The sequence below is a fragment of the Coffea arabica genome, chromosome 8e (genome assembly GCF_036785885.1).
Source record: "Coffea arabica cultivar ET-39 chromosome 8e, Coffea Arabica ET-39 HiFi, whole genome shotgun sequence".
NCBI lineage: Eukaryota > Viridiplantae > Streptophyta > Magnoliopsida > Gentianales > Rubiaceae > Coffea > Coffea arabica.
Genome location: NC_092324.1, coordinates 22,342,578 through 22,361,875, shown reverse-complemented (window position 1 = coordinate 22,361,875; position 19,298 = coordinate 22,342,578).

The window sequence follows — 19,298 nt, the reverse complement described above, 5'->3', positions numbered from 1 at the left end:
CCTGACCAGTCGAAGGGGGATAAGGATGGATCGAAAGTGTCCTCTCGGGTGTACTCCTTAGACCAACATCAAGTCTTTGACCCATTAGAGGACGTGGAAGGTAAGAATTTAATGAACCTGGTCAGTGAAGGGGTACAGATCTGTTAGCTAATCAGGAGAAGGAAGTATGAAAATTTTTGTATCCCGGAGTAGCCAATGATAAGGAATTTCGAGGACGAAATTCTTTTAAGGAGGAGAGAGTGTGAGAACCCGTATTTTCCCTAATAATTTTCCTAGGGTTTATTTCCTTTAATGGCATGTTTTCTGCATTTTCTGGCTTAGGAAAATTCTCCTGGTGAATTTTATGAGTAATTATAGTTTTTAGATGATTTTTCTAGTATTGGAGAGTTTTTGAGAAATTAAGAATATATAATGGACGTGGGACCCACTAGTGCGAAAAGTTCGGAAAAATTCGGCCAATTAGGTTAAATTCCGGATACTGGTGGAAATTTATCGGATGTTAAGAGATAAGTAGAGGGTGAGATTTGATTGATGTGAGAGAAAAAAAAAAGGATAGGATTGCATTAATGAAGGTGACAAGTGTCACCATTATATTGGATATGACTTATGACAACTATTCACCTTTTGGACTTATTTGACCCATTGATTAAATATCTCAAAATTACCACAAAAATCACCATTTCTTACCTCCTTGGTGGCCGGCCCTCTCTAGCAAAGAAGGAAGAGAAACTCTTCAAAATCTTGGCAACTATCTAGCTCAAATCCTCCAAAACACTTGCTTGATCTTGTTTCTACTCCATAAAATCTCTCCATTTGGTGTTAGTGGTTAGTTTGGTGAAGTTTTTGGAGAAGCTAAGGTGTCCTACAACTCTCCCTCTCTTGTTTACTAGGTGAGTGGTGAATGAACTTCCTCCTATACTTAATGAAGCATAAGTTGTGCTTAGTGGTAGCTAAAGTGCTGAAATTTGTGGTTTATTTCTTGGTTTGAGATGAATTGGTGAAGTTTTCAATTTATTGATGAATTTTCTGGTTTAATGTGATCATGTTGTTGTGGCCTTGTATGATGATTGGCAATGGCCTAGAATGACTCTAGTAAGTGTAAATGATTGGCAATTGCAATCAATTTCTGTTTTGGAAGAAATTCTGGAAAATTAGGGTTCTTGGTTCTTCATTCTGTCCGAAATTTTAGGTCCTAGATAGAGGCCTAATTAGCCTTAGCTCAAAACATGAAAGTTGTAGGTATTGATGTGTTTCAGGTGACTGTAAAATTGCAGGTCATTTGGAGTAGTGTAGAGTGAGAAATGTCGGAATTACTATTGCTGTTCTGGGTTCATCAGGATGGCCGAACTGTGCCTGTAATCGGCTGTTTTGACTGGAATTTCTTTGGATTTGGTTGTTGAGGTCTTCTGATGAAATGTAGCTTGATGTCCTAGCTATCATATGCCTTTATAATTTCAGCATTCGGACCTGTATAGACTGAGTTGTACTGATTACAGCATAGTGTGATTTGTAAACCTGCAATTACGGTTCTGGTTTGGTATTCTGCATATTTGCCTAGTTGTGCTAGGATTTGGACTGAGTGGCCTTCTACATTGTTGTAGCCCTGTCTTTTAGCTTCGAGATGGTGGGTCTTGCACCCTCATCCGATAAGCGTAACACAATTTGTGCCAATACCGCAAAATGAGGGCGAAAACTGTTTTTGTCGAGGTCAAGTTAGTTACATTGCTGGAATTTCTGGTTACCTATGCTACTTGTCTATGTTTATGAAACCCTATTGGGGTTGTGATTGGCATGGCTTTATGACTCGTTATCGAGTCTCATTGTATTTGTTTACGTGTTTTAGGACGTGACGGTGGTTCACGACATTCTCTTGACGACAGTGCATGAAACAACACTTAATTGATAAGTGAGTATACTACTCACTTGAATGTTACAATGTGGCTTTGCTATATGTGATTTTGATGCCTTGAAGGCTTATTTGGCTATTGGAATTGATTGAGGTGAGGGTTTACTTGACCGCCCTCACCCCTTGTGATACCGTTAATGACTGTTTACCGTTTCGCTGATATACTGCACTTGCTATATGAGATATTGAATTCACTTCATGAAAAACTGATTTGGTGTCGTTTGGACGAGTATCCAACGGCCTTACTGTACTACTGAACTCAACCCCGTTGGTAGTCAATTGAATCGAGCCGGCGAGGGCTTGGTCGTGAAAATTTGACATGCCAGTCCATATGTCACGACCCCATTTTCCCCTAAGGCGAACCAGAGAGGTCAACGGGCCGCCTGCCCAACTCTCGCCGGGACTCAGTCGATCACTATAGTCCTCAAATGAATACAAGATAAAATCTCCAATATAAATCAAATATTCCAACATTTACATATCAAAAGCGAAGCGTCCACGCTTCCACTGCGCCACTCTGATCCTTGGTCACAATGATTATACAGGAGGAAGTCCAAAACTAGACTATTACACATCCAAGCAATTCTAAATGTTCAATACAATCCCAATATGAATGATTACACAAAAGGAAAACCAAATTCAATCCATACATGAAATAATCCAGGATTAAACACTACAAGCCCTTCCTTCGCCTTGAGCCCTGTGGAGGGGAAAAAAACATTTTTGGGGTGAGCTAGAAGCTCAGCGAGTAACCAGTAAAATCAGTAAGCAAATCAGTTTCACAGTCGTTCATTTCAGTGATGTCATGATTCCAAGATCAAATGTACATTTATTGCTCTCGTGAGCCAGTGAAATCGTTGTACTTAAACACCCAACGCTCCAAACAAACATTTAACAGTAAACAGTCAGAGGGGGAGCCATTTGCTCCAGATGAACAGTACACAGAGGTGGAGACGTTGGTGTTCAGCACACGAATTCCAAGTCCTCATTTAAGCCAAAACATGTCATGGGCCACATGCAAGCACTCATGATATGCAATCAAGTAAATAGTGCAAGAAACGGTTCATAAGTAACTTTGGAAACAGTTTAGGGTCACTCACAGGGTACCTATCAGCTTGCCACCCGCACGCGGGCATCCCCTACGGAGAGTTTCGCTTCGTGACTCTTCACGAACGAGAGGCTCGGGGCTTTTCCAGTAAAAGGACGTAGAGTCCCAACCGTCGGCATATGGCTCTGATACCAACTGTGACAGTTCTCAGGGTCACATCACAAGGTACCTATCAGCTTGCCACCCGCACGCGGGCATTAAACAAATAAACCCTAGAAAAGTAGAAAATTTCCGGGTTCTCAAACTCATTTTTTTTTCGGGGCGTCACACCATACTTGGCTAGCCAGTCCATACCCAAAATCACATCATACCCCTTAATGACCAGACTTATCAAATCCCCTAACAATCTTTTCTCTCCTACCCACACTTCACAATCCCTATAAACCATACTAGTAACCAAGCGTTGATTCCCCGTAGGTGTACTAACTTCTAGGTCGTATGGTAAACTAGCAGGTTTTATATCGATGCCACACATGAAATCAGGGTTAACAAAGGAATGAGTGGCACCAGGATCAATTAAAACTTTGGCAAAACGGTGGAAAATAGGGATCGTACCTTCTACGACCTCTGAGGAATCTGGGACCTGTTGAGGTTCTAAGGAATATACTCGAGCTGGCACCTTAGGTTTCGCCTCATTCCTCTTATTCAGTCCCGAATTGGTCTTTGGCGTGGTTTGAGTTCCCCTTCCGTCTTGCTTTAAGAGTGGCCAGGTAGCAAGCTGGTGGTCGGCGCTTCCGCAACGCAGACATTTGCCTCCCTTCTTCCAGCAATTATCTTTGGAGTGATTCGGCTTTCTGCAGTAACCACAGGGCCCGCGGGACGCCGAACCTGAACCCTTTTGGAAGTTTCCACCTTGGCCTCTCCTGGCCGGGCCACCCCTAGACTGAGCCCCTCTGCCGGAACCTGACTGTCATCCACCTCTAGCTCCGCGTCTGAACTTGGAGGGAGTACCTTTATCCCTTTGTCCAGAGCTGCTTCCAGGAAAGCCCCGCTTCTTCGCCTGGAAGTTCCGAACTTGCAATCGAGCACTCTCTACCCTTTGAGCCTTTTCTACGACCTCGCTAAAAGCATTAATTTGAGCCACTGCGAGGTCCTTCTGGATTTCGACGTTTAGGCCCGGAATGAAACGCCTAATTCGCCGTTACTCCGTCATGATCAGCTCAGGCGCAAATTTAGACAGGCGGGTGAATTGACTCTCGTATTCCGCCACCGATTGAGCCCCTTGGCGGAGTCGAATAAACTCATCTTCCTTCCTCTCCTGAACTAGAGGAGGAAAGAATTTCGCGTTGAATTCCCTAATAAAATTCACCCAAGTCCTGGGCGTTTGTTCCCGTTCCCATTTTTGTCGTATCACGTTCCACCAGGAACGGGCCGCCCCTTCTAACTGGAATACGGCAAAAGTCACCTGCCGTTCATCGGTATAGTGCAAGGCCGCAAAAATATCAACCATCTTCTCGAGCCATCTCTCGGCAACATCCGGATCTGGCCCCCCAATAAACTTGGGTGGAGCAAACTTTTGAAAACGTTCGAGAGCTCTATCTTCGCTCTCGATGTGGTTGCCAGGGTTTCCGGGGTTAGGGTTTGGGTTCTGGCCTTGTTGCTGCACTACTTGTGCCAGCAAGTTAGTCATTTGCTGCATAGTGGCAGCGATTTGCACATTGGGGTCAGGGTTAGGTCCAATAGAGGTTTCCCCAGTACCCCTATCCGGTGTGGGTTGTCTATATCCGCGCTCACGTCCCCGTCCACTACGTGTTCCTTCCATAAACTTTTACTTGATCTAGGCAATGGTACTAAACCAATATAAAACAATGCATGTAAGTAAAACCCAAAACCTTTCCAAACACATATATACATTCCAAGCAAGGCAAACAGCACACATATTAACAATCAGTCAAGTCAAGTTCAGTCAAGTCGAGTACAAACATGGACAATCCCCAAGGGAATGGCCTCAACAAAAGAAATATACACGTAGCTAATCTAAACGTACAAAACGATTAGCTAAGGCCCTTCTCCCTATCCACCCTATATACAAAACCAAACTATCCAAAACAAACCCTAGAAGTCCTGTCCTAGACCGACGACGAGCTATTAAACCCACCCGACGGAGTGGATCCAACCCCAGCCTCAGGCCCCACACATGAGTCCTCGTCACTCACGCCCTCGACCACATCCGTGCAAAGGTTCAGGATCGATGCAGCTCGAACCTTCACCTTGCGAGCTCGTTTAGTCTCGTGCTCTTGGACTTCCCTAAGCTGAGCGCAGAGGTCATCAACCCTATCCTCTGCCTCAAGTACGTCGTCCTTCAAACCCTCAATGCGCTCGGCCTGTCTCTCATTGGCCGCCCTAAGCTGGGTCACCTCGGCCTCAAGTCTCGCATTCTCTCCGGCCAACTCCTTACGCTTCTCGGCCACGGCAAACACTAGAGCGTTAGGGTAAGCATACTTATGTCGACACTCACAACGTCGGAGACGGTTAGACGGGCTCCAACGCACGACGGCCCCTCCTGGCCGTATCTGGTATGGTATCACGGGGAACGCTCCACGAGGTCTCTCGCCCGGAGGACTATCACTAGGCTCACCCTGTCCGGCCATCCTACACCAAAAGAGCAATTAACCATAAACAAACTTAAAGGCCATAAACAAAGAACCCTCAAATCAAGCATTTCTATTACACCCAGGCTAATTCAAACCTAGGCTCTGATACCACCTGTGACAGCCCCACCTTCCCCTAAGGCGAACCAAAGGGGTTAGCGGACTACCTGCCCAACTCTCGCCAGGACTAACGATGCAGTTAGAGCGATCTATTGCGTTCCAGAACTTACAAACGCGCGCAAACAAGTCAAAATGGCAAAATAACCCAAAATAAAAAAAAATGAAATTCGGAGTCGGCCATGAATAGTAACCGACCTGTCAGAACCCAACCAAATACCAAGCCAACGTTCACATTGTGAGAACCCATAAATTGCATTTTCTAGGTTTTCGCATTTTTCATGACTTGTTTTCTGCACTTTCTGTATCCGGAAAATTTTCTAGATAATTTTTATGAGTAAATATAGTTTTTAGATGATTTTTCTATACTAGAATAGATTTTGAGAAATTAAGAGCGTATACCGGACGTGGGACCCACTAGTGTGAGAAGTTCGGAAAAATTCGGCCAATTAGGTTAAGTTTCGAATACTGGTTGAAATTTATCGGGTGTTAAGAGATAAGTAGAGGTTGAGATGTGCTTGATGTGAGAGGGACTTAAAGGATAGAGATGTTTTAAAGGAAGTGACAAGTGTCACCTTAATAGTGGTTGTAACTTATGACAACTATTCACCTTTTTGACTTACTTGACCAATTGATTAAATATCTCAAAAATTACCACAAAAATCACCATTTCTTACCTCCATTGTGGCCGGCCACCTTGAGCAAGGAAGAAAGAAAAACTCTTCAAAGTTTGGCATCCATCTAGTGCAAATCATCCAAAGCAATCACTTAGACTTGTTTCTACTCCATAAAATCTCTTCTTTAGGTGTTAGTAAGTGGTTTGGTGAAGTGTTTTGGGAAGCTAAGGTGACAAACAACTCTTCCTCTCTTGTTTACTAGGTGAGTGGTGATTGAACTTTCTCCTTCAATTAATGAAGCTTAATTAGTGCCTAGTGGTAGTTAAAGTGATGAATTTTGTGGTTTACTTCTTGGTTTTGGATGAATTGATGAAGTTTTCAATTTATTGATGAATTTTCTGGTTTAATATGAATGTGATGTTGTGGCTATCCTTGATGATGGGAACTGATGTTTAATGACTCTAGGAGGTGGAAAAAGTGGAAGATTGCAATTAATTTCTGTTTTGGAAGAAATCTGGAAAATTAGGGTTCTTGGTTCTTCATTCTGTCCGAAATTTTTGGTCCTAGATAGAGGCCGAATTGGCCTTACCTCAAAACATGAAAGTTGTAGGGAATGACATTTTAGAGGTGCCTACAAAATTTCAGGTCAATCGGAATAGTTTAGAGTGAGAAAAGTCGAAATTACTATTGCTGTTCTGGTTTACCCGAAATTGGGATTTGCGACTGTAATTTGTTGTTTTGGCTGGAATTGCTTCCGAATTGGTTGTTGAGGCATTCTGATGAAATTTACCCTGTTTCTTAGCTTTCAACTGGTTTTGGAATTTTTGGATTTGGACTTGTAGAGCCTGAGTTATGATGTTTCCGCCAGAATGCGTTTTGATGAATCTGTTTTACGTTGTTGATGAAGTATCTTGCATTTTTTACCTGTTTGCACTCAAAACTGGGTTGAGTGACCTTCTGTGATGTTGTAGCCCTGTCTTTTAGCTTCGAAATGGTGGGTCTTTCACCCTCATCCGATAATCGTAGTGCATTTGGTGCTATTACCGCAAAATAAACTCAAAACCTGTTTTTTTCAGGGCCAAAGTTAATTGCATGTCCGAAATTTCTGGTTTTCTTTAGTGTTTGTATATGTTTATGGAACCCTATTGGGGTCATACTTGGCATTGGTTTATGACTCGTTATCGAGTCTCCTTGTACTTGTTTGCATGTTTTAGGGCTTGCTTTCATTCCGGTCATTTCCTAGCTAACTTTTGTACTTGTACTACTTTGAGCCTCGTGAACGGCTTTTGGGAAATGAGATGACTTTTGTGTGAGATGTTGGGACTGATTTGAGGAAATAATGAAGCCTTAATGGCTGGAAAAGTAAGAAATTTAGGGAAAGTGCTGCCCGATTTTCTAGGCCGTTTGGTTCTTTTAAGTTGGATTTGCCTTTTGGTAGAAATGAAAGGGCTTTTGGGTTGTTGAACCTAGGTCTTCATGTTACCTTTTTATTCCCAAAAATCATGTTTTGTACCCTTGCATTTGTAATTATTTGGCGAGGCATAGACTAGTAGTCGAGCCTCATGTGCATTTTGTTTACTCGATTATGGATGTGAAACCTTCAATTGGTTTATTTTGATTATTTTAGGGTTTCTTGGCGATTAAGGCCAATCTGAAGTAAAAACTTTTGAAGTTGAATCGGTGAGTGTACCACTCCCCTCCATTGCTGTTTAACTTGATTTCTGCTCTGCAATCTGTTTAATTTGTTTGAGACGAGGGTGTACTTTATCACACTCGTTCTCTTGTCTGTTCATATGCCAATTTACTATGCAAAATTTGAATCTGTTATCTGTGTCTGCATCTGTTCGGATTTCTGTGACCTATGAGCTCAAATCCTGTGGCTAAGTTATTCGAGTCGGGCCGGCAAGGGCCTGGACGATTAGATAACGAACCACGGTAGTCTGTTTTGGGATCTTTGGGTATTGAGACCCTTGATTCCGGTATACTCGAGTATTACCATTTCTGTTCATTTGCGGTGAGCGGGCCCGGTAAAGGGGTGTTTTGTGAACGGGATTCGGTGTAAAGTGGGGTCTACGGACATTGGTTCTATATACGTTGACGGAGAGTCAACCGGCTTGGATCAAGTACTGCGCTGGAAACCTGGCTCCTGAGAGCCACCTGTATCCTTCCTATGTGAATCATTAGTTACTTTACTTTACATCTGGCATGTGTATCTGATTTGTTAAGTGTGAAATGCCATGATTTTTCTGCTATATGTTTGGTACCTCATTGAGCGCAAGCTCACCCCTTTCTGTTCCTTTTTGTTTTCCTTACAGGAAAATAAATACTTTTGGACTGGATTTGACAAATGGCTGCCAAATTGAGCTAGTTGAACATATCTTTTGTATAGCTCATGTATTAAAATCCTAAATGTACTTTTGGGAACTGTTTTCCTTTTGATTTGGCAAACCAGACATGTATCCACTTTTGAATACTTTTGTATGCCACTTTGGCTTGTAAATGCTAAGTTTCAAGATGGGAATGTTTGCTTGGTATTTGGTTGGGTTCTGACGGGTCGGTTACTATTCATAGCCGACTTCGATTTTTTTTTTGTTTTGTAAGTTTAACATTTTGATTTGTTTATCCGCGTTGGTAAGTTTCGGGATGTATTAGTTCGTTCTATACCGAACCGTTAGTCCTGGCAAGAGCTGGGCAGGCGGTCCGCCGAACCCTTTGGTTCGCCTTAGGGTAAGGTGGGACTGTCACAGTTGGTATCAGAGCCTGCTTCGCGTGGTCTCTGCGCGGAGTGAGCCTGGACTAAGTGGTGGATAGGTATGAAGGATTAAGTGCTCGTTTGAGCCTAAGCTCTGAATTGTGAATGTTATAGGCTTTAAATTTTCTTGTGGTATGTGAGGACCATAGATAGGTACGTCTGGTAGGAATTTCGATTTTTGATGATTTACTCTTGGGACTGGCCAGCTCGAGAGGTGAATTGTCTTATTTCGAATTCTTGTGCCTGAGTACTCCAGAGTTGAGGCGGTGTTCGTAGGTGAGAGTTGCATTTTGGGAACATGAATAGGCTTTGTTTGACTGGAATGAGTACAAGAGGTTATTGGATATCTAGTTTGCATAGTAAGTGACGTGAGGGATCGAACGGGGTTATTTTAATTGGGTCTGGGACTATATCGCCTTTACTCTTGATTTGCTTTGATACCGCTATGACATAACAGTGGTTTGAGTATTGTGCATAGGATTATCTGTCTAATTTGGCATGTATTGGTGTATTTGATTAACCGTTTTCTTGATACATGGTGTGTTATATGTGTATATGTCATTGGTGTAATTGGTGTGCTAGAATATGATTACTTTTGTCACTTTACTGTATTTATGCGTTGAATTACCTTGGGGAAAGGGGAAAAAGAAAAGGGAGGAAAAAAAATATATATATATATATATGAGGAAGAGGTAGTCGTGGACGTGGTCATGGCCGTGGAACTAAGCGAGGCCAAGAATCAAGAGAAGAAAAGGGAAACAATAGCTGGATAAGGACCGAGAGTGCCACTTGTACTTAGGAATGTATTATGACCTATTGTTTTGCCCGACAGGCTAGCATCCGAGTTCCAGCACTTCCGTAAGATGACACATTGGGTTGATTCGTATCAGGAAATTTCGGTTCTCCGAGATGAAATAGAGGTTCAAAGGAGGCTGACCGAGTACTGGGAAGGGCGATGGAAGCAAGAATATTCAGAGAAACTTGAGCTCTTACACCAAAACATAGAGTTAAAGAGGAAATACGAAGAGATTTCCAAGGAGACCGTAGCAATGGCACAAGGTAATACTTCTAGGGGGACTCCAGAGAAAGCTCAAAGGACGGGAATTGCAAGGCCACAACTGAAGATCTTTCATGCAAAGAAAAAGGGTAAAGCTGGTAGATCAATTGCTAAGAAGGGCCGTGGAGCGGGTGGTGTGACAATTTGTGGTTATTGTAGAAAATCCAATCATATTGAAGTGGATTGTTGGAAAAAGGGAAGGAGATGTCTGCGCTGTGGGAGCGCCGAGCATCGAATTGCTCATTGCACGATTAAAGCGCGTGAAAAGAAAGGAACCCAACAACCAATCAAGACCGACCCTGGACCGTCAAGTGGAGAAGGGACTGGAATGAAGAACCTCGTTTCTTCTGACTCTGAAGACGGAGAAGGTACAGGCCAATGGTTACTTTAAATTTTGAAGAGAAAATTTCGAGGGCGAAATTTCTTTAAGGGGGAGAGAGTGTGAGAACCCGTAAATTGCATTTTCTAGGTTTTCGCATTTTTCATGACTTGTTTTCTGCACTTTCTGTATCCGAAAAATTTTCTAGATAATTTTTATGAGTAAATATAGGTTTTAGATGATTTTTCTATACTAGAATAGATTTTGAGAATAGATAATTGCGGCCCATTTGTTAGTAAGTGAGGCCCAAAATCTTCCTTAAGTATGTAGGGTAGTTTGGTCAATTTTTGGATTAGGGTTAATGCTTGTAAGGGCTATAAATAGCCCCACTTCCTCTTTGTTTTGGGATCAGTTTTTGGCTATTAAATACAATTAGTGAGTTTTCACTTTCTTTTTGGCAAGAGAGTTTCCTTTGAATACTTGAGAATTTTCTCAAGTTATTCACCCGAACTTATCAATCGAGTATCTCCTTGATTGTGGCATTCTACTACCTCCAATTTGGTTCATTAATTCGAGTAGTTACGGGTTGAGATAATATCAAAATTGTTCATGACTTCTAGGGATTAGTTGGGTCAAATTTCTGCTGCCTAAGCCATGGTGTTTTGGTTGTCTAGATCGGGGTTTCACATCAGCTTCCAAACGACGTCAGAACAGATACAGATACAGATAACAGATTCAGATTCGCACCAAAAATTGGCATATGAACAGACAAGAGAACGAGTGTGATAAAGTACACCCTCGTCTCAAACAAAATAAACAGATAGTTCAGTCGTTCATATCACAGATTGCATGTACAGAAACCGAGTTAAACAACAAGTGAGGGGAGTGGTACACTCACCTATTAGGGCAAAATAATGTCCAGAATATCTTTCCGGGTAACACTCTCAATCACCGATGAACCCTAAGGTTAATCAAGAGAAAATATTACATTTCCTCCAACAAGGGTCAGGTGAATTGAAGACAATTCAAATACCACTAGTACAAAGTATAAATATGATTTTGGAAGTGAAAAGAGTACATTTAAACCGAAGGACATGAGTAAAATATTTGAAAAACTTATGCTCGCTCAAAAAACTTTGAAATATCCATTTGAGTCGAAGAAAGGAATAAAATGTATCTCTATTAGTCGTAAATGTCATTTTTCCAAGTGTACAAGTTTCCGCCAGATTCGAACTTATATACCTTGAGAAAAGAGGACGCAAATATTCTAGATGGTTCATATGGTATTCACTTTCAAATCGTTACCTAATCCTCGAGTGAAAATTTGGGCAGCACGCCCTTTGTATTTATCTATTTTCCAGCCATTTATGGCTTCATTATTTTTCTCAATCAATCCCAAAGTCATACACAATATAAATTCATCATACCAGCCGTTCAATAGGCTCAAAGTCATTCAAGTACAAGATTTAACTAGGAAAAATGATCGGAAATAAACTTCAAGCTATGAAACCAAAAGGCAGATTCACCGCTACTTAGCGTATCGGACCTAACAGAAACTATGCTTATTGGATTGAAGTGAAAGTTATACCGTTCTGAAGCTCAGACAGAGGGCTATAACTTTGATGAAGACTACTTAGTCCAGTTCGCACCCTAACTAGATCAAATTTACCAAAACAACCCCAGATTTTCCAGTTCAAAGTTTACTGTGGCAGTCCTGATTTATTCAGTCATATCTCAGCACATACAACTCCAATTCAAGTGATTCCAAAGCCATTTGAAAGATAAGATATAAGGCTATAATTATTAAGAAGACATCAACAACCAAATCAGTAGTATTCCCGGTCAAAATAACCAATTACAGAAGCTGATTATCAGTTTCGGATAGAAACAGGGAAACAGGGGTATTTCGGTCTTTTCATAGGCTACGTTTCTCTGATTAAGCTGAAATTTTGTAGGAAACTCTAAAATATCATTCTCTACAACTTGCATGTTTTAACCCAAGTCTAATTCGGCCTCTAACTAGGGGAAAAAGTACCGGACAGAATGGGTTCAAATGCAACCCTAATTTTCCGCAAATAGTCACAATTTACGCCTTAAGGCTTCATTCTAAACCATTCCCAACCATCATCCATGACCACACAATATTAATCATATGAAAACATAAAAATCATGAATAAATAGAAAAATTTACCAAACTCAACCAAAATCATGAAATAACCTACAAAATCACTTCTTAGACTACCACAAGCCACTAATTAAACATCATTAGATAGAAAAGAAAGGTCCCTTAGCTACTTACCTTAGCAACTCAAGAAAGGAGACCACTTAGCACCTTAGCCATCCAAACAACTTCACTAATCACCTCACAAGCACTAAACTAAGGGGTTTTATGGAGAGAATTCAAGATTAATCGGTTAGTTTGTTGGATTGAGCAAGATTGGAGCAAGAAATTGGAGAGCTTTTCTTTTCTTTTTTTGAGCAAGAGGTTCGGCCAAGTGAAGCTTCAAATGAAGATGATTTTAGGTAATTTTTGCTTAAATTGGTAAAGTGGTGAATAGTGGTCAAATGCAAGACTTAATCTCCAAGTGACACTTGTCACTTCATTTAATACATGGTTATCCTTTGTCTCACTCACACCAACTCATTTAATAGCCTCTAGTTATCTCTTAACACCTGCTAAATAAACCCGGTATCCAACACTTAATCTAACTGGTCGAATTTTTACCGAACTTTCCGCACTAGCGGGTCCCACTTTCGGTATACGCTCTTAATTTCTCAAAAACTAACTAATACTAGGAAAATAATTTTAGAACTATATTTACTCATAAAAATTATCTAGAAAATTTTCCTAATAAAGAAAATATAGAAAAGGCATGCAATTAAATAGAATAAAGTCTAGAAAATAAGAAAATTCACGGGTTCTCACAGAATTTCTACCTAAACTTGTTGTATGGATAATATATATTGTATCTAAGCTTATATAAGTGATTGTGGTAGTGATTGAAGCAAGAAATGAAGAAAGTTTCCTTTGAAACCGTAAAATTCCAGATTTCTGGAAAATTTGACTTCAGTTCTGTCCGGTTTCATTGCACTATGTTAGAGGCCGAATTAGGCTTAGAATAAAACATGAAAGTTGTATAGAATGATATTTTATAGATGCTTACAAAATTTTAACTCAATCGGAGCAACGTATCATGTGAAAAGACCAAAATACCCTCGCTGCCCTAGGATGTTTCCAGTGATCCGTTTTAGACAGTTCATCCGTTTGGCTGTGTTTATTCACTACGATCCATACAGATTTAGCCATTTCCCAAAATATGAAAGTTTTAGTACTCTGTCTTAGCTTTTAAACGCCTTAAACGGACTTTGGTAGCCTGACATATGACCATTTAAATGTAGTACGGTTAATTAGCCGATTAGTTGGAACCTGGTTCTGTGAACTGGGAATTTGATTAGGTTACACTGGAAATTTGACCACGTGATCTTCATGAAAGTTGTAGGACTTCGTCTTAGCTTCGAAATGGTATAAGTTGCACACCAATCCGATAAGCGTAGCCTCGGATGCTCTATCAAATCTGTCTTTTACAAAAGCTCATTTCCGCACTTGTTGTTAACTTGAATTTTTGTTCTTGTATTGTCTTGAGCCTGTTGGACGGCTATTGAAGTTAGATTGTTGTGTGTGTATCTTTGGGTTTGAATGAGAAAAATAATGAAGCCAAAATGGCTGGAAAATTAGGTAAACACAACGGGCATGCTGCCCAAATTCACGCTTGAGGACTAGAGAAATACCGTTGCGACTTGGGTAAAGTTGATAAGTGAATATCACTTGAACCATCTAAGACTTTTGCTACTTTGGTTATCGAGGGTTATACGTTAGAATCTAACCGAACTTGTACCCTTAGGAAAAGCAGTAATAATCACGATAAATCCGTTTTCCTTGCACTTTCGACACAAAAGTTATTTCCAAGTATACATGCTACAAAAATTTTCAGTTTGAAAAGCGAGCAGCTGTTTCGCGACTATTCTCCAAGTGAATTTCAATTTCTTGATTCTTATTGAACGAAACATCTAAGTTTCGAACCTTAGTTGATTTTCAAAGTTCTTAAATCAAGTTTTATCGCAGATTTGGACTCCAAACCCGGAGTACCACCCAGACGTGAATAGTAGAGGCACTACTTTTGGTGAGTGCTTCCAATGTCTGATTGCACTTGCTATTTGTGATTTATCTTTGACCAACATGATTACGTGATATATAAGTGATTTGATAGGGCAAGGGTGTACTTTATCGCACTTGCCCTAACCAGATTTGTTCTTGTTTATCGATTTCACTTGACTTGCTCTACATGCATATGAATTATATCTTGCCTGGAATTCCAGAAACCCTGTGGCTAGTTAATCGAGTCGAGCCGGCAAGGGCCTGGTCAATTAGATAACGAACCCTGGGTAACAAGTAATGTCGAGCGGAGTGTTATCTCCTCGGCTAATCGGTATACTCGAGTATTACCACCCGTGTGTCGTGTGGCGTGCGGGCCCGGATAAGGGGGTTGAACGGTGGACGGAGACTGACGTGAAGTGGGGTTTTCTTTCTGGACTAGTTATTACTTGAAAGTTGACGGATTGTCAACTACTAATCGATCAAACTGGGATGGAGCCGAGACATGAGCCACTGTATCCTTACATGTGAACATGATCCATATATTTCTTGACTACCTAAAGTATTATCTCTCTGATTTGACTTGCTTGCTTGCTATTTCACTATCACACTGCTATTACTTTGTTTGATGGCCAATTTGATATTTGGAACTTCACTGAGCTTTGGCTCACTCCGTTAGTTTTGTTTTCCTTACAGGGGTACGAGCGAGGCGTGAGACGTGTAAAGACTAGTGTAGTCTAGTTGTTTTGACTTTTGACTTGTACTCGCGCTATTCCTCGAATAGAATGTTTTGGATTGGGATTGTATGCACTTTGAACCAGTTTGGGTATATTGAGGCTTTGTACCTCGATTTTACATCAATGTAAATTATAAGCTTGAATTGTGATGTTATTTATTGTCTATGGAAGTATGCACGTTATACGAGTGAGTGAGTCCTGGCGAGAGTTGGGCAGGCGGTCCGCCAAACCCTTTGGTACGCCTTAGGGGGAGGTGGGGTCGTCACAGGTGGTATCAGAGCCTAGGTTGTGAATTGATCTGGATAGATTGAGTGCTTGACACGATAGGCTAGGGTTTTATTCTTGAGTTTAGCCTTTAGCCTTGTTTTCTACGTCTCCTGTACTTACCTTGCAATGTTATTTACAAACCTAGGTGATGGTGGGTACTGATGCATCTGGGAGTGCTGGGCCGTCTCAGCCCGTACCTACTGACGCTCCTATTGACGAGCCACATCTGGAGGGCCCCGTCTGTCGCGTGATAACGTATCAGGAGAGCCCCGGCGGGCCAGTCCAGCGGTGGTCTCCAGCGCGTAAGATCCGACGCTGCGACTGCTGGAAGACCTACTCCTTCCCTGATCGAGTAGTACTCGCGGTGGATGACGAGCGGAGACGATTGGGTAGCACCAACGTAGGTGCTATTCAGAGATAAAGCGTCTCCAGACTACTCTCCGAGACCAGGGAGCTAGGATCCGAGAGCTGGAGGCCTCGATTCTGGAGGAACAGCAGCGGACTGATGCTTTCCGCGAGCAGGCTCAGGCGGCGACTGGACGCCTTATGCGAGTAGTTGGGGATATCAGAGACCGGACCGGCCACATCCTGACTGAGTGCGAGGCACTGGTGGATGATGTGATACAGGACTTGGCCGAGGAGGGTCAAGCGCCTGTAGTTCCTGACGTTCCTGGTACTCCTGAGGAGGATCCGGAGGAGGATCCTGAGGAGGACCCGGAGGAGGAGCCGAGTGCATTCTTAGAGTCTGTTGGGTCGGCGTCTAGCCAGACGACTTGTTAGGATCGGGGATTGAGGAGATTTTTGTGGGGTAGTTAGGAACATAGTTGGACGACACGTTTTCTTTTGTTTTTGACTTTGACGTGTCACGGTGGATGTATATAGGGTTTCTTTTGTTCTATGTTCCTTGGCTAGTATAGCCTTTGACTTGCCTAGGTTGGCATGTATACGTGACTTGTTTGCTATGTATATAAAGTACTTGTTTATTATGTGTTTTATTGCCTCTATTTATTCTTTTGCAACGTGCGATACGAGCCATACCTTACTTTGTTTATATGTCCATAGTTGGTTAAATCCAAAACATGGAGGGTAGAAGAAGTCAAGTCAGGGGAACTAACCGAGGACGCGGTCCTAGTCGGGGCCGTGGGGGTAGACGAGCACATGAGCCGGTACAAGAACCGAGAGAAGAGAGAGAGGCAACGATTGAGCGACAACCTGAACCCCAGGCTGTAGGGGGAGATCAAGTGGCAATCGTAATCCAACAAATGACTAATATTTTAGCCCGTCTAGTGGAACAACAGGGTCAAGCCCCTGTAAATCAACCTAGGGACCCCGATATGGGGTAAAATAGGGCCTTAGAGAGATTCCAGAAGTTCTCTCCACCTAAGTTCTTGGAAGGACCAGACCCGGAAGGAGCAGAGAAATGGCTAGAGGCCATGATTAACATCTCTGCCGCTTTAAACTTTACGGAGGATAGGCAAGTTCAATTCGCTGTTTTCCAGTTTGATGGTCCAGCCAGGGCCTGGTGGAATGTAATCAGGGCCAAGTGGGAGAGAGAAGGAATTGCATGGAGCTGGTTAAACTTTGTGCGGGAATTTAAAGAGAAATACCTTCCGCCTATCGTGCAGGAGAAGAGAGAGGACGATTTCATTAAACTCCGTTAGGGAATGTTGAGTGTAGCTGAGTATGAGACTCAGTTTACAAAGTTGTCCAAATTTGCTCCTGAACTGATAGCTACGGAGCAAAGAAGAGTACGGAGATTCGTGCAAGGGCTCAATGTGGAGATACAGGAGGCCTTGGCGGCAGTCCAAATTAATACGTTTACGGAGGTGTTGGAAAAGGCCCAACGGATAGAGACTGCCAGGGCACAAGTGAGAAATTTCCATGCTAAACGAAAAGGGGTACCTAGTGGAGCCCAAGGGTCAGTGCGAAGTGATCGGAACACGCCACCTGCTAAATCCGGTCGTGGGGCTGGAGGTGGACGGTTTTCGAGTGCATCTAGGGGAGGTGCTCAGAGAGGAGGTGCCCAGAGGGGAGGCCAAAGTGCTAGGGGACAAGGTAGAGGCATTCCGCAGGGAGGCCAGGCCTCCACTCCCAGAGTAACGTGCGGATATTGTGGAAAATCGAACAATACAGATGATGTTGGAGAAAGGCTCGGAAGTGCCTAAGATGTGGAAGTACGGAGCACCAAATAGTTAACTGCCCGTTGATCGGTGATACTCAGTCGATTGCCAGGTCAAACCCAAAACCGACCCATGTCGGAGGGACTAGGTCGAGGGTACCGGCCAGAGTGTATTCGCTGGACCAACAATCCATGCCTGAACCAACTGAGGTAGTGGAAGGTACGATTCCTGTTTTTCACCGATTAGCCAAAATTTTGATAGATCCCTGTGCCACTCATTCTTTCGTTAACCCTACATTTATACTTGGAATTGACATGAAAGTTGAAAGTCTACCTTATGACTTAGAAGTAAGAGCACCTACGGGTAATCAAATTTTACTTGCAAATGAGGTGTACAGAAATTGTGATATTTGGGTTGGCGAACGGAAATTAGTAGTCGACCTCATTAGTCTAGCCATTAAGGGGTATGATGTCATTCTAGGTATGGATTGGCTAGCTCATTACCATGCTCGGGTAGATTGTAGGATGAAAGTGGTAGAGTTTTGCATACCAGGTGAGGCAACTTTGAAGTTAGACGTGAGGGTTATGTTAGCCTCATCTGCGCTCATTTCGGGAATAAGGGCTAGAAAATTGCTTAGTCGTGGGGCGCACGGTTACCTAGCTTTTCTAATTAACACTCCGGGAGAAAAGATTAAGTTGGAGGACATGCCGGTAATCAGTGAATACGGACGTATTTCCGGGGGAGTTAGGGTCATTTCCACCTGAAAGGGAGATTGAATTTAAGGTTGATCTAGTACCCAGAACTACTCCCATCTCTAAAACCCCTTATCGAATGGCACCTGCTGAACTTAAGGAGTTAAAGGTGCAATTGCAGGACTTGCTACAACGGGGATTTATACATGAGAGTGAGTCACCATAGGGAGCTCCGGTGCTATTTGTTAAAAAGTACGGGAGTTTAAGGTGTATTGATTATCGAGGACTGAATGCAGTAACTGTTAAGAATAAATATCCTTTGCCCCATATCGATGAATTGTTTGATCAGTTACATTGGGTGGTGGTGTTTTCTAAATTGGATCTGCGACAAGGGTACTATCAGTTGAGAATCAGAAAGGAGGATGTGCCAAAAACGGCGTTTAACACTCGATATGGGCATTTTGAGTTTGCGGTAATGCCTTTTGGCTTAACCAATGCCCCAACAGCGTTCATGGATTTAATGCATCGAGTGTTTAAACCTTACTTGGATAGGTTTGTAGTGGTGTTTATTGATGATATCCTAGTATATTCGAAGTCAAGGGAGGAGCATGAACAACACTTACGAATAGTGCTGCAAACCCTAAGAGAGCACCAATTGTTCGCTAAGTTCAGTAAGTGTGAATTTTTGCTGGAAGAAGTGGCATTCCTAGGTCATATAATTTCAAAAGATGGGCTTGCTGTAGACCCGGCGAAAGTGTAAGCTGTAGACCCGGCGAAAGTGTAAGCTGTAGCCAAATGGAAGCGACCAGAGAATCCCACAGAGGTGCGAAGTTTTCTAGGTTTAGCAGGGTACTACCGCCCA